The 13,892-nt window shown below is 40.0% G+C and overlaps 1 protein-coding gene across 15 annotated transcripts in view; it reads left to right on the forward strand.

Annotated features, from left to right (window-relative positions):
- The window catches only part of JADE3 (jade family PHD finger 3), a 128,596-nt gene that overhangs the window by 37,729 nt on the left and 76,975 nt on the right, over positions 1–13,892 (forward strand). For 5 of the 15 annotated variants that reach the window (XR_011536289.1, XM_070606447.1, XM_070606446.1 and 2 more), the window contains one exon: positions 1,561–1,628. The exons of 9 other annotated variants lie outside the window; for them this stretch is intronic. The gene's annotated coding sequence lies outside the window, so the exon portion shown is untranslated. Of the gene's footprint in view, positions 1–1,560; positions 1,629–12,583; positions 12,719–13,892 lie in introns of those variants that run through there. One more of the 15 variants, XM_070606449.1, reaches the window with a different exon arrangement.

The raw sequence follows: 13,892 nt of genomic DNA on the forward strand, positions 1-13,892 counted from the left end.
CACTGAAAGGAGGCCAGGATGGTTGGATCACAGAGACTGAAGGGGCAGAGAGGCACAAGTGGGACTGGAGAAGTAGGTTGGCACCACCTCTAGCAAGGCCACATGGCTTGTAAGAGGTTTGGAAGCCATACAAAGTTTAAGCAGGGAATCGGTGATTAATAGCCCTGGTTCATGTAACTCACTATCTGGTATCTAGCTTAGTCTAGTTAATTAACTAACCAAGATCACTTACCTGGTTGGGACTTAAACTAGGGATGCTGCAATATCTGGCATGTGTCCAGACCTGGCTCAGGCATTGCCTCTCCCAGGAAGCAGTCGTCATTGCTCCTTCCTTCCTGCCACTGGGAGAGGGTGGGTTTTGCTCCATTCCTGCTCCCTTTACCCTGCTCAGAGAACTATCATGATTTTGTTTACCCCATCCAGGCCTGGGCAGGACATGTTGGTTTGGTGCCCAGCCAGGCTAATGATTGTCATCTCTGCAAAAAAGTGTTATCATTAGCAGGCCTGACTTTGAAAGGCCCGCTTACAAGGTTGTCCTTTGGCTGGCATCTGGGAACTTGATTTTGGGGAGGGTTCCCACCATTCCCAGAACTGGTAAGGGTGGCTCATTGTGCCTCAACTGTTTATACAAATAGTGTGGTTTCTTATGAGTATCTGCTTTCCTTTTTAGAGTCTAGAATTCGGGTATTTGCCAATCACAGGGTGCCTATGTGACCAGCCTCCAGTCAAAACCCTGGGCGCTGAGTGTCTAATGATCTTCCTTAGTAGACAACATTTCATGTGTTGTCACAACTGTTGCTAGGGAAATTAAGTGCATCCTGTGAGACTCCGCTGGGAGAGGACTCTTGGAAGCTTGTGCCTGGTGTCCCCTGGATTTCACCCTGTGTGCCTTTTCCCTTTGCTGATTTTGTTTTGTATCCTTTCAGTGTAATAAATCATAGCCATGAGTATGATTATATACAGAGTTCTGCAAGTCCTCCTGGTGAATCACAGAACTTGGGGACCCCTGACACAGCACCCTTGCAGAACCATTGTTAAATATTTGTTCAACACTTACTCAAAGGAAAGAGTGAGCCTGGTGGGCAATCAGGGCAGAGAAAGGAGCTCTCTAGTGGTGGCACTGCTTCTCCTCTCCTTTTAAGCAGTCAGCTTTGGTCCTAAACTTGTACTGTCCACTCTACTAAACTGCAGTCCTGCAGGGGGCTACAAGGGAATCTCAGGAGTATCATGATCAGATTTGCATTTTTGGAAAGAATAAATGCCCAAGAATCATCAGGAAAACTTGTGAGGAGAGTTTGCTTTACCAGATTAAAACTTACTGCAAAGCCGCTATAATAAAAATTGTATGGTAACGGACTAGAACTTTGATCTAACACCCAGGTTTCCCAAATTCCAGCCCAAGTTCCTTCATCGAATCTTTACTGAGTTCTTCGATGGGCCCTGTGTAAGAGTGAACAAATGAAACGCAGTTCCTTCTTGACTTTACTTCTGAGACAGGTCATGCAGAAAACAAGCATCACTTATACTGTCTGCAATGGAACCCTCTGAACTTGTTTTTAGGTGTTTGTAATGCTGTCAGCTGTCAAAGTAGGAGTGTGGGATTCTGAATTCAGAACCTGGGAAAAACAGTAAGTAAACAAAGAACTTTTTACCAGTCTCCTGTGAATTGCTGATATTTCAAATCACTGCATGTTAATAGTATAAGGATAATCTTGGCACTTTTAATTTTTATAGTTTTTCTGTTGGAAAAAATCAAATATTCCTGTCTCTACAATCTGCCACCATTGTTTTGTCTTTCTTTACGTGTCAAGGCTGATGTTTCCTGAGGGAGAACTTAATTAGACTGTGCAATAATCTTCTTGAGAAAATAGAGAAAATCAGTTATTTAAAACACACTGGATGAATGATCTTATTTTTTAAAAAAACCTTTGAAAAAGGAAAACATCCTGTACTGAGGGAACAGAGGTGGGATGACGGAGTTTTGCTTGTCTTTGTTTTGCATTTCTAACAGTAAACTTGAAAGCACAGGATCTCCTGACCATTGAAGCTGAAATTATGTATTCAGTGTTTCTCATGAGATAACATTTACCATAAAAAAGACTGCATTTATACTTGTCTTGGGTAATTCTAAAAATTTCTATGTAGAAAATTCTAAAAATTTTAATGTGGAAAATTCACCAGTTCCAGACCCACACAAGCACACAAAAGCATTACATTGATTACATGTCTGTGTATTAGCTGATTCCTGAAATGGTGTCTCAGAAGGATTAAAATTGAGCCTCTGTTCGGAGCACGTGGTGTTGACTGTGGCCTGGGAGTGTGCCAGTTAGTCCCAGCACCTGCGCCTCCTCACAGGGTCTTCCTGCTGCTGCCCAGAAAAATGGAGGGGAGCTGCCTCACCACTCCAGCCACACACGCAGGGCTAGGAATCCTGCCTAGGAGGCTTCTCCTGCTCTGACCGACAAGAGACCTGGAGAGGATAGTCTAGCCAGCTGGCTGCAACTCTGGGGCGGGAAAAAAGGAAGAAATAAGAATAAAATCAAGCCCCGCCCCCCCCCCACCCACCCACCAAGCCCACGCTGACAGTAATAATCAGATGGCTTTTTGTCAGCAACCTCCTCTTGAATTAAACAACATTCAGGAATCCTGGATGTGATGGCCTATTTGCAGTGTGTAAATGGAACATGGGAAGAGGGTGCTCAGATCTGACCCAGAAATTTGAGATGTAGGTGAAGAGACCTAATACCCCACTGGGGACTCACAGGCCAATTACCTTGAGTCTGGTAAGTGGAATACAACTCCTAAAGGAAACTAGGTGTTTTGAACTAGGAAATAATATATGTATAGGCAAGGCTTCCTGTATTTCTTTGTTTATTGTAAGTCCTCAAAGGTTCATAGGAATTAAGGTTCTCCAGAGTGTGCGAGAGCTTTGGAGACAAAGGGAGAGAAGCAAAGGAAAGAGTCTTTTCTTTTTTTACTTACTTTTGTTCATGAGCAAAATCCTGCAGTATTCAATTGAACCGTTGCTGATATTCAAACATTTTGATCTACAACAATGGCAATTTCATGTGGTTTAACCTAATAATAACTAATTTTGCCACACACTTTGAAAATATTCTCAGTTTACTATTGTATTGGGCTTAACTTCAGAAGGGGAAGGATCTCATAAATTCTTAGAGTCTTATTCTTTATAATAATTTGTGACATGTCCATCACTTATCGAACTGGTGTTTTCTGTAGCAGCCCTATTGAGGTATAATGGATATACAGAAACTCCACATTCACTGTACACAATTTGATGAGTTTGGACATATGCATATACCTGTGAAACCATCATCACAGTCAAGGTAATAGACATATCCATCACCTCCAAAAGTTTCCTTGTGCCTCTTGTGTGTGTGTAGTAAGAACACTTAGCATGAGGTCTACCCTCTTAAATTTTTAAGTGCACAATACAGTATTGTTAATAGGCACTATGTTGCACAGCAGATCCCTAGAACTTACTCCTCTTGCATAACTGAAACTTTATACTCATTGAACAATTCCCCATTTCCCCCTCCTCGCAGCCCCTGGCAACCACCATTCTATTCTCTGCTTCACTGAGTTTGACTGTTTTAGGTACCTCATCTAAGTGGAATCATGCAGTATTTGTCCTTCTGTGACTGGCTTATTTTACTTAGTATAACGTGCTCCAGGTTCATCTATGTTGTCGAAAATGACAGGATCCCTTCTTTTCTGAGACTGACTAATATTCCATTGTATGTATATACCACATTTTCTTTAACTGTTCCTCTGTCAGTGGACATTTGGGTTGTTTCCATATCTTGACTGTTGTGGATAATGCTGCAATGAACATGGGAGTGCAGATATCTCTCCGCGGTCCTGACTTCAATTCTTTTCGATGTATATGGCCAACAGTTATATGAAAAGGTGCTCAACATCACTAATAATCAGGGAAATGCAAATCAAAACCACAATGAGATATTACCTCGCATTTGTTAGGATGGCTATTATATATATTAAAAGAAAAGATAGCAAGTGTTGGTAAGGATGTGGAGAAATCAGAACTCTTGTAGACTGTTGCTGGGAATATAAGATGGTGCAGCCACTATGGAAAACAATGTGGAGATTCTCACAAAATTAAAAATAGAACAACCATATGATCCAGCAATCTCAATTCTAGGTATATATCCAAAAGTAGTGTTTGTTTTTAACTTGGATATTCTTGAGAGAGAATCCCAAAGAAATCTAAAACGCCGTTCTCTTAAATACAATGGTATTGTGATCCATGTCTTAGTAGACTGGAGTAGCCTCGAATTTTTAATTCATTTCTGTCCCGGTACCTGATTCACTAGGCCTTCTTACGCAGTCATTAGGCATGACTACAAACAGTTGCTATTCCACCATTTCATAACTTCATCCTCAAAATGCATGTTGCAGGCCAGCTACTTACTACCTTACTCAGAATGTTTTTGGAGCTCTCCTTTTTGGAATTACCTTCAGAGCCGTTTTTTTTTAAACGATCAATTTTTATTAAACCTCAACCCTTTTTTTTTTAAGATTTTATTTTTCCTTTTTCTCCCTAAAGCCCCCCGGTGCATAGTTGTATATTTTTAGTTGTGGCATGTGGGATGCTGCCTCAGCATGGCTTGATGAGCAGTGCTAGGTCCGTGCCCAGGATCCGAACCAGTGAAACCCTGGGCCACCGAAGCGGAGCATGGGAACTTAACCACTTGGCCATGGGGCCGGCCCCCGTTCAGAGCCATTTTATAAGCCACCTGAGGAATTGATTATTCACTTCATTCATTCCTTGGGTATTTATTTGAGGTAGGTACAGTGTTGGGCACTGTATCAGGTACAGGGACAGATGACATGGACATAGCAGGTGGTCCATGGGAGGAGTGTGAACAGATGCATGCACGCGAGAAAGCACCAGGACATGTGAGTGGGGAGGAATGAGGGGCTCAGCTTCCTAGAGAAAAGACTATGCAAGGAAAATAAAACTAGAAAGATGAGCTGTGGCCACATTGTAGAGTGCCTTGGATACTAGGCCTAGGAGTTTGAAATTTGTGCTGTGAGCTGTAGGAAGCCATTAAAGGTTTTTGTGCTTTTAGAGTTTTAACCTGACAGCTAATGACAGTGGAATTGGAATTATCAGTCAGCTTTGCAATTTACTGTCCCAGCTTGTTACTGACTAAAACTAGTTTTACACACCTCAATTGTGTCTTCACTTGAATGGACTTTGAATAACATTTGATTGTTTCCAAAATTAAATTCCCTCTCAGAGAAAAAATTTGCTTCCATTGACCTTATTTAAAGAAACATGTTATGCCAAAGGGAACAGAAGGCAAATCCAAGCAAAAAATGTCCTAAGTATTTTGAGAAATTGCATTGTTGGAACAAACATTTGCTACCTCAGAGGGTCTCTTGCAAGTCAGCCTATAATTGGATGTGTAAATTCTCGCATATTTTTTAATGACTTCGTACTTACATGTGTATAATTAATCTTTTGAGTTGGTATCTGCTCTGCCTTTACTGGCGTGCACTGAAGGGTAACCGTGCAGATAAAGAGGATGGGGATTATAACTAAAAAGAATAAGGATTCTAATAGCAATGCTAAGTTCTCTTCAGGTGAGATGTTAGGGGTGTAGGATGTGTTAATGTGACATTCTAATTAACTGCTGATTGCAGGTGCCACTCACCTCTGGCCTGAGGAGGTACCTTATGGCTGCCTTGGCATCAAGTAGGTTGAGAAACTTGCAGATAGAGTGACATTTGCTATTTGTATGTCTACTATTACAGATTTCTTCTTTTAGGCGAGGTATTTGACCCCTCTGTGACCTTGGTATTAGCTAGAATGCCTTTCTTAGTGGAGCCCAGCAGCAGTGCCTGCTTTGGAAAATTATTCGATGTTGAAAGTGATTCAGTGTACTAGGACTGAGGTATGTGATGAAATTTCCATTCTGTGGTTAATCATTAAAAACTACCTTCTAAATTCCATCAGTTAACTATTCCTGTATACTTAGCCGCTTCGAAAGTTAGTGGCTCAAAATAGTAATTATTTATTCAGTTCATTATTCTGTGAGCCATTTGGGCTGGGTTCAGCTGAATGGTTCTGCTGTTCTTAGCTGGTCTCCCTTATGCCTGTGGTCAACTACAGGTCAGCAGGGAGCTCTGCTTCTGAGGTTGTCTGGCTGTCAGCTGAGGCAGTGGTACGGGGTAGGAGCATTAGGCTATACATCTGCTACCCTGCAGCAGGCTGGCCCAGGCTTGTTTTTATGGTAGCTGGGCAGGTTTCTAAGACTGAATAGAAGCAGCAAGGCCTCTTGAGGCCTAGACTCAGAACTGGCACACCATCAGCCCTGTTGCGTTCTGTTTCTCTAAGCAAGTCACAAAGCCAGTTCAGATTCAAGGAGTGGAAACAAGCTTCAAAGTCACTTTGAAAGGGCATAGATAAAGAAAAGGGTGAAGAATTGGGGGCATTTTTGCTACCTATAACATAAATACAGATTTCTTAAAGGCTTCAGTTACTCCTGTAACATTTAAAAACTCATGTGTTCTGTATATTTAAAGTTAAAGACTGATCAGAAACAACTAGGAAAATATTAAAATTGTTCACAAGTCAGGGCCTTGATGACAGTTCTTTTGTGAAGCTGAATTTTTTTTAAAACTTGGATGCTCTGATACCTGAGTGTGCCTCACATTTTAAGTCAGTCATTAATTCTTTGTCCTTGCTACTAAATGATGTGAAGACCATAAATGGAAGTTTAAAACATAGTCGCAGATTCTTTGACACTGCTCTCCTCAGGAGGCGGGGCCTCTGTCTCTTTACACTTAAATCTAGGTGAGCTTGTGATTTCTTCAACCCGTAAAATACGGTATGTGACTCCTGAAGCTAAGCCATAAAAGGCAGTGCAGCCTCTGCCTTGTTCATTAGGACATTCATGCTGGGACCTCTGAGGTGCTGTGTTAGAAGTCTGACTACCCTGAGGGCCCCCTGTGCTAAAGAGGCTTCATGTGGGTGCTCCAGAGATGGTCTCTGCTAAGCCCAGTCATTTCTGTCAAAGGTGCCAGATGAGTGAAGAAGCCTCCAGATGATTCCAGCTGTTTGAGTCTTCCCAGCTGAGGTCCCAGACATCTTGCAGTAGAAGAAAGCCATTCCTGCTGTGTCTTATCTGAATTCCTGACCCACAGTATTTGTGAGATGATAAACTGGTGGTGGTTGCTTTATGCCACTATGTTTTGCAGTGGTTTGTTACACAGCAATTGATAACCAGAACAGTGTAAATGAATGGGCATGGCTGTATTCCAGTAGAAGTTTATTTGTGGACATTGAAATAAGAATTTTACATAATTTTTACATGTCACAAACTCTTCTTCTTCTTCATTTGATTTTTTTCAACCATTTAAAAATGTAAAAGCTATTCTTAGCTCACGGCTACACCAAAAACAAGCAGTGAGCTAGATTTGGCCTAGGGCCGTAGTTTGCTGATCCCTGATCTAAGAAATTATGTAGTACTTGTGAAACTTAAACCTAAGGGCTTCTGGTCAAGATGACTCTGATTTCATACTTTAAGCTCATATCTCTTTTTCTAAATGAAGTGATAATAGATAAAATAAAAAATTAGAAAGACATATCTGTGATCAAGAAAAGATAAATCTTTGGACCAGAAACATGAAACAATAAGTGGAGATTGGTAGGGCCTCTAGTTACTGACATGCTGGACTCTAGATCCAGAAAACAGTAGAGATGGCTGGGAATTGTATATTTGTAGATAATGGGGATCAAAACACTCAGTGAATGGCGGAAATGATCCCTGACGAGTGAAGTCAAGGATTACTCATGAACAGAGACAGAAAAAGATGTTACTTCTATTCAGAGTGGCAGGCAGGAGAGTGGAGAGAGACTCAGGTGCAGAGACAAGTGTCTTATTGGCTTACTGTCTAAATCTGTATTTTTCTCCGTATTGTTGGGATGGGACTGAGAATCCTGGGAGGAAGCAACTCTCAATGGAGAGGGTGAATGAAAGAGGGAAATGAACTTTCTCCAAGGTTAGCGTGAAAACTAAAATTTCAAAGTAAGGACAGTTGTCCAAATTAGCAACCAGCAAATAAATTCATTCCCAATGAGAATCATTTTAGAATGACTTTAAAGTCTCAGATTTTCAGAGAAATGAAGAATAACATCCATTATGAATTTTTTAAAAATCTAGCCCATACCTGGTAGGAACTCATATTCTAGTTGGAGATTTTTAAATATATATCAGTAGTTACGAGATAGTTTATTAGTGGTGGTGCTGTACACAGGCCACTCTGAGAGCCTGCTGCGGTTGGGATTTTCAAGGTGTGGATGAGTCAGGTGAGGGAGGCTTTCTAGAAGAGGTGACATATTTGCTAAGCCTTATAAAGATGAGTTTATATGTTTTCAAAGTGAGGATGTGAGAAGAGGGCCTTCCAGGCAAGAGGGATGGTGTGATTCTATAAAGCATAGGGGTGAGAAGCAGCATGAAGTGGGAACTACAGAGTTTCAGGATTCTTAGAGCATAAGACCAGGGCAGAGTGTGGTGAGGGATAAAGCTGCAGGAGTAGGTGCAGCTCGATTGTGGAGGAACTTGTTGGCCTTGAGGAGGACCCTAATAAAGGGAAGCCATTGAAGTCTCTCAGCAATGAGGGGGCATGGTCCAATTTGTGTTTCAGATAAGTCTGGCAGTTGGGTGGAGGATGAATCTGAGGGCAACATGATCAGGAGTCCTAGGACAGGTTAGGAAGCTGCTTGCTGTTGTAGTCTCCACTTCAGGAGATGGTTAGGTCACAAACTAGGAACATGAAGGCTAAAATGGGATAGAAATATTGATTTAGATTATTTCAAAGGTTAACTTGGCGGGATTTGATGACTGGATGTTGAGAAAAAGGAAAGAGTTAAGAGGTTTTTCTGGATTTTATGACTGCATAGAGGAGGGTGCCAACTGAGACCACTAGAAGGAAGGAAGAGCCAGTGAAGCAGAGAGGATAGTGGCCTTGGTGCTGATCATCTTCCAGGTTGATGTATCTGGTTTGCAGGGGGTTTTGGATTTTTTTCTTTTTATTTCCTTCCTTTTCTTTCCCTCCCTGCTTCCCTCCCTCTTTCTTTTCCTTTGCCTTTCCTTTCCTCTCCGCCATAAGCATGTGTGTCGTGTAATAGGGCACTTTGGGGAAACACCATCACTTACAAGATGGTTAGAGGAAGAAAAGGATATTAGGGAGTAACACAGGGAACCTGGGAAACGCCTTTGGAAACCAAGGCAGTCGTTTCAAGAGGAGCGGTGGGAAGGGGGGAGGGTGTGATCCGCATGTCAAATACAGTATACAGGAACTTAGAGATGACGGTTGGGAAATATGCACACACTGGTGACTTTGCCAATTGAGGAGTGACTGAGGGCAAGGAAGGGAGGACAGACCATAGACTACTTTCTGAGGAATTTGCAAGAGAGGGGAAAGAAAAAAATTAGGTATTAAATAGAGAAAAATGATGTAGGGTCAAGAGAGTTTGGGGATAAAGGTAGGGAGAGATCTGAACCTGTTAAAAGGTGCAAATCTAGTATAAAGGCAGAATTAGGAAGTTAAAAGGCAGATTTTTTCTGTTCTTAGAAAATTATTTCTTCATTTAGGGCTGTCTAAAAATTTGGAATGGATTGCCTTGTTAGATAGTGAGCTTCCTGTTGCTGGAGTGGTCAAGTAGAAGTTGGATGTTTTCTGGTCAACTATGTTGAAAGATATATTTATGAGTGTCTTTGGGTGTTTTAATCTCTGTTGAATTCTCAACAGTTTGCCCAAAGTTGTTTTAAGCATTATAAACTAATGAGTTATTCTGTGGACCTGCCTCACCTGGCAGCTTTCCCTAGATTCATCGAATCAATGGGCCACGTTAATTTATGTGCCTTTGATCTTGAAGGATGAAATTAAATCGCACATTCTCAGATAAGAGAATATTGAGACTTAGTGTCCAGGAAAGTTTCATCACTATGACCATCAACTGTGGTCTGGGCTCACATGTATTTTTGACAAGGTAATCACTTTCCACACAAAGCAACAATGAATCTTTATTTCAGTTTTTGAGTTTTACTTTTTATTTGTCTATTTTTGTAAAACACTCTCACTTGAAGTAATTAAAATAGCACTGAGATGATAGGAGAAATGGATAGAGAAGAAAAATCTTTTTCCTTTTCTCTGTGATTCATATTCCTATATGGATACTTTTAGTTTACATGAATGTTTGGTTTTCTGGGGCCAAGAGAAGATAATTATAAACTAATGAGTTTATATCTGTGTAGTTCCATCTATGCTCTCTAGTCCTCATCTTAGATCTTTTAGTGATCCCTTCCGTTAGCATTTCAGACAATTCAGGGGTAACCTTTTGCTGTTTTGTCTCAAATGACTACTTATCTGTATCCAAATCTGGCTTCCTGGCGTAGTGAAGCATGAACAGCATAAATGACTGAACTCAACTAATTCTCAGAAAGTCACATTTTAGTCAGTACTTTCCAACTTTCTCACTCATCATTTCTTTTACAGAACTAACAAGTGGTGTAACTAATTAATTAGAGTTTTATTCCTTCTCAAGTTAAACATTTTAAATATTCTCTGTTAACCTTTTTTAAATGCTAATAGGTAGTAAAATAACTAAAATCCAGACAAGGAAACTAAAAAATGCAAGTACTGGAAAAACAGCTGCCCACCGCCCCCCCCCCCCCCCCCAGAAAACCAGGAGCACTAGGTGTGGTGAATATTTATCTTTTAAGGAAAATAGATGCACCCTTGTTACTAATTAACTTTCCTCCTTATGGCCCACAGATAGGGGGTCAGCCTCCCAATTACCCCCAGGCTGGGAGTTTTACCTATTTCTTAGCCTGTTTGCTTGCTTGCTCTGGGAGAGTGCAGTAAGTGAAAATCTCACAAGTCTCCATAGGTTGATTCTTTTCCTGTCTCAATTTAATATTCTCCAGATATGTTAGGAACATGAATAAAATTCTCTTTTTATTATATACTTACTTTCTTAACAGTTAATTTTTTTATTTTAAGATAATTTTTTAAATTTTGAAATAAGAGATTTTGAGATAGTCTAAATTTAGAGAGAAGTTTCAAAAATAGTACAGAGTGCAATCTTTCTGCTCCAGACAAGATGGAATAGGCACATTTCACTCTATTCCAATTAAATGTAATGATCTAGGTAATTTAAAAGTAATGAATGGAAAAAGATATACCATACCTGCCAACTAGGAGAAAGCTGGAGTGGCTATACTAATATCAGATAAATTAGACATCAGAACAAAGAAAATTACCAGGGACAAAGAGGAACACTACATAATGATTCAAAGGGTTATTCTACCCAGAAGACACAGCAATCTTAAATGAATATGCACCAAATAACAGAGCTTCAAAGCACGTGAGGCAAAATTCAGCATAACTGAATTGAGAAATAGACAGATCCACAATTATAGTTGGGAACTTCAGTGCCCCTCTTTCAGTAACTGATAGAACCAGTAGACAGAAAATCAGCAGGGATATAGAATAACCCCACCAATCTTCCAGATCTAATTGACATACAATGCTCTACTCAACAACAGCGTAATATACTTACCTTTTAAGTACATATGTAATATTCACCAAGATGGACTCTATCCCAGGTCATAAAACAAACTTCGACAAATATACAAGGATTGAAATCATACAGAGTATATTCTCTGACTATAATGAAGTCAAACTAGAAATCAAAAACAGAAAGATTACAGGAAAGTCTCCAAACACATGGAAACTAAACACACACACTTCTCATTAATCCGTGGGTCAAGGAGGAAGTCTTAAGGGAAATTTGAAAAATACATTGACCTGAATGAAAATGAAAATACAGCATATCAAAACTTGTAGGATGTAGCTAAATCAGTGCTGAGTGGGAAATTTATAGCACTAAATGCTTATATGAGAAATAGGTGGAAAGTCTCAAATGAATAATTTGAGCTTCCACCTCAAGAAAACAGAAAAAAAAGAGGAAAATAAACCCAGAGCAAGCTGGAGGAAGGAAATAATAAAGAAAAGAGAAATTAATGTAATTGAAAACAAAAACAATAGAGAAAAACAATCCAAAAGCTGGTTCTTTGAAAAGAGAGATTCTGACTTAATTGGTAATGGGTGTAGTTTGGGCATGGGGATTTTTACAAGCTCCCTAGATGATTCCAATGTGTAATGGGGATTGAGAACCTCTGCTAGGGAAGCCAGATACACAGGGTTTAACCTGTGTTGTCATCTATGGCCCAGCCCCTTTCATTTCTCCTGAGGAAAATTTGTGGCCATTTCATTTTCCCTCACTTTTTGTATCAGTACTGACTCTTTCCCTGTATGTTAACTTCCATGTCTGATTTCTCCTTTTCCATGGGCATTGCTCTGACCAGAGGTGAGCCTTTAACAGCAACCCTCCTCCACTTCACACCCACACCACCTTGATTGATTTGGGGATTAACTCCGAAACCTCCCTCTGATTGGTTTCTCACACATCATTGGTTACTAGTTTTAGGCTGTGATCACCCAAGCCATAATGACAATGTGTCTAGTGCACCTGGTCCTGTGACCCTGGCTCTGAGGGAGCCAGAGGACTTGGTTTCTCCGTTCTGGTGGCTAGTGCAGTGCCTTCCCTCTTATTAGCACAGTATTAACAGTTGGTGTGCAGTGGATTTGAACTTGCTCAGTAAGTTGGGGATTGTTTCTGTTTGTTTGACCTTATATGTGAGGCTTACATGCCTGTTATTGTTGCTAAAACCTAGGCTAAGGGTTCTTTTTCCTCCTAATAAATTCTGATTATCACTTTAAATCAGGTAGTTGTTATTGTAAATGTATTAGGGGTACATGTGAGTAAAAATTTCAATGTGGAAGCAACTCACAACAGCATTTAAGACATAATGGAAATAATTTTTTAAAATGATTTGAGTTTCTATCTGAAGAATTGTGTATTTCATAGTAAAATCTATTCTTGTTGATTTACTTTGTTCTAAAGTCTTATTTGCAAATGATATTTTATCTTAAAGGGATTTATGTTTTATACATATCTCTCTTTTTATTCTTAAGATGCCAAGCCTACTTATTTATCTGGGTAGTTGAACTTGTTGAATATATGTACATAAATTAAAAAGAAAATGTACTGCTAATTTTTAAAAAGTTGTTGGAACTGGGGCCTTTTTTCTTAAAAGGCATAAAACAGACTTTAATTTAGAAAGGGCTAGAACCCTTAAAATCTGTCAAGATAACATCACAGAATAGTCCACGCAGGTTGAAACTTTCCAGTGAGTTCTGTATCAGCCAGTAAGTGGGCTGAGAGATTGGGAAGGGGAGGGGTGGTGTTAGGACAGTGATAATTCAATTGTATGCTTCCAGTTTTCAATATTCTTTCTTTCATTAAAAGAAAGGTTTCTTGTAGTTGAGACCAGAGATTGACAAGCTATGGCCTATGAGCCGAATCTAGCCTGCCACCTGTGTCTCTGTGGCCTGCGAGCTAAGAATAGTTTTTACATTTTTGTGTGATTGAAAAATGAAGAATAATATTTCATGACATGAAAATTATATGAAATTCAAATTTCAATATAATAAAGTTTTATTGGAACAGAGCCATGCTCAGTTGTTTATGTACTGTCTGTGGTGGCTTTCATGCTACAATGGCAGATTTGAGTAGTTGCAACGGAGACCACATGGCCCACAAAGCCTAAAATATTTGCTATCTGGTACCTTACAAAAAAGGTCTCAGAACCCTGATTTAAACTTACTTCCCAACCTGGCCTTCCCATGCAAGATGATTTCTACTTGGGGAGTTTGAAATTCCCAAATAATTTGTTAACAAGTCTGTATATTAAAGAGGGTAAGTAAGCCTG

Source organism: Equus przewalskii, chromosome X, assembly GCF_037783145.1.
Source record: "Equus przewalskii isolate Varuska chromosome X, EquPr2, whole genome shotgun sequence".
Classification (NCBI taxonomy): Eukaryota; Metazoa; Chordata; class Mammalia; order Perissodactyla; family Equidae; genus Equus; species Equus przewalskii.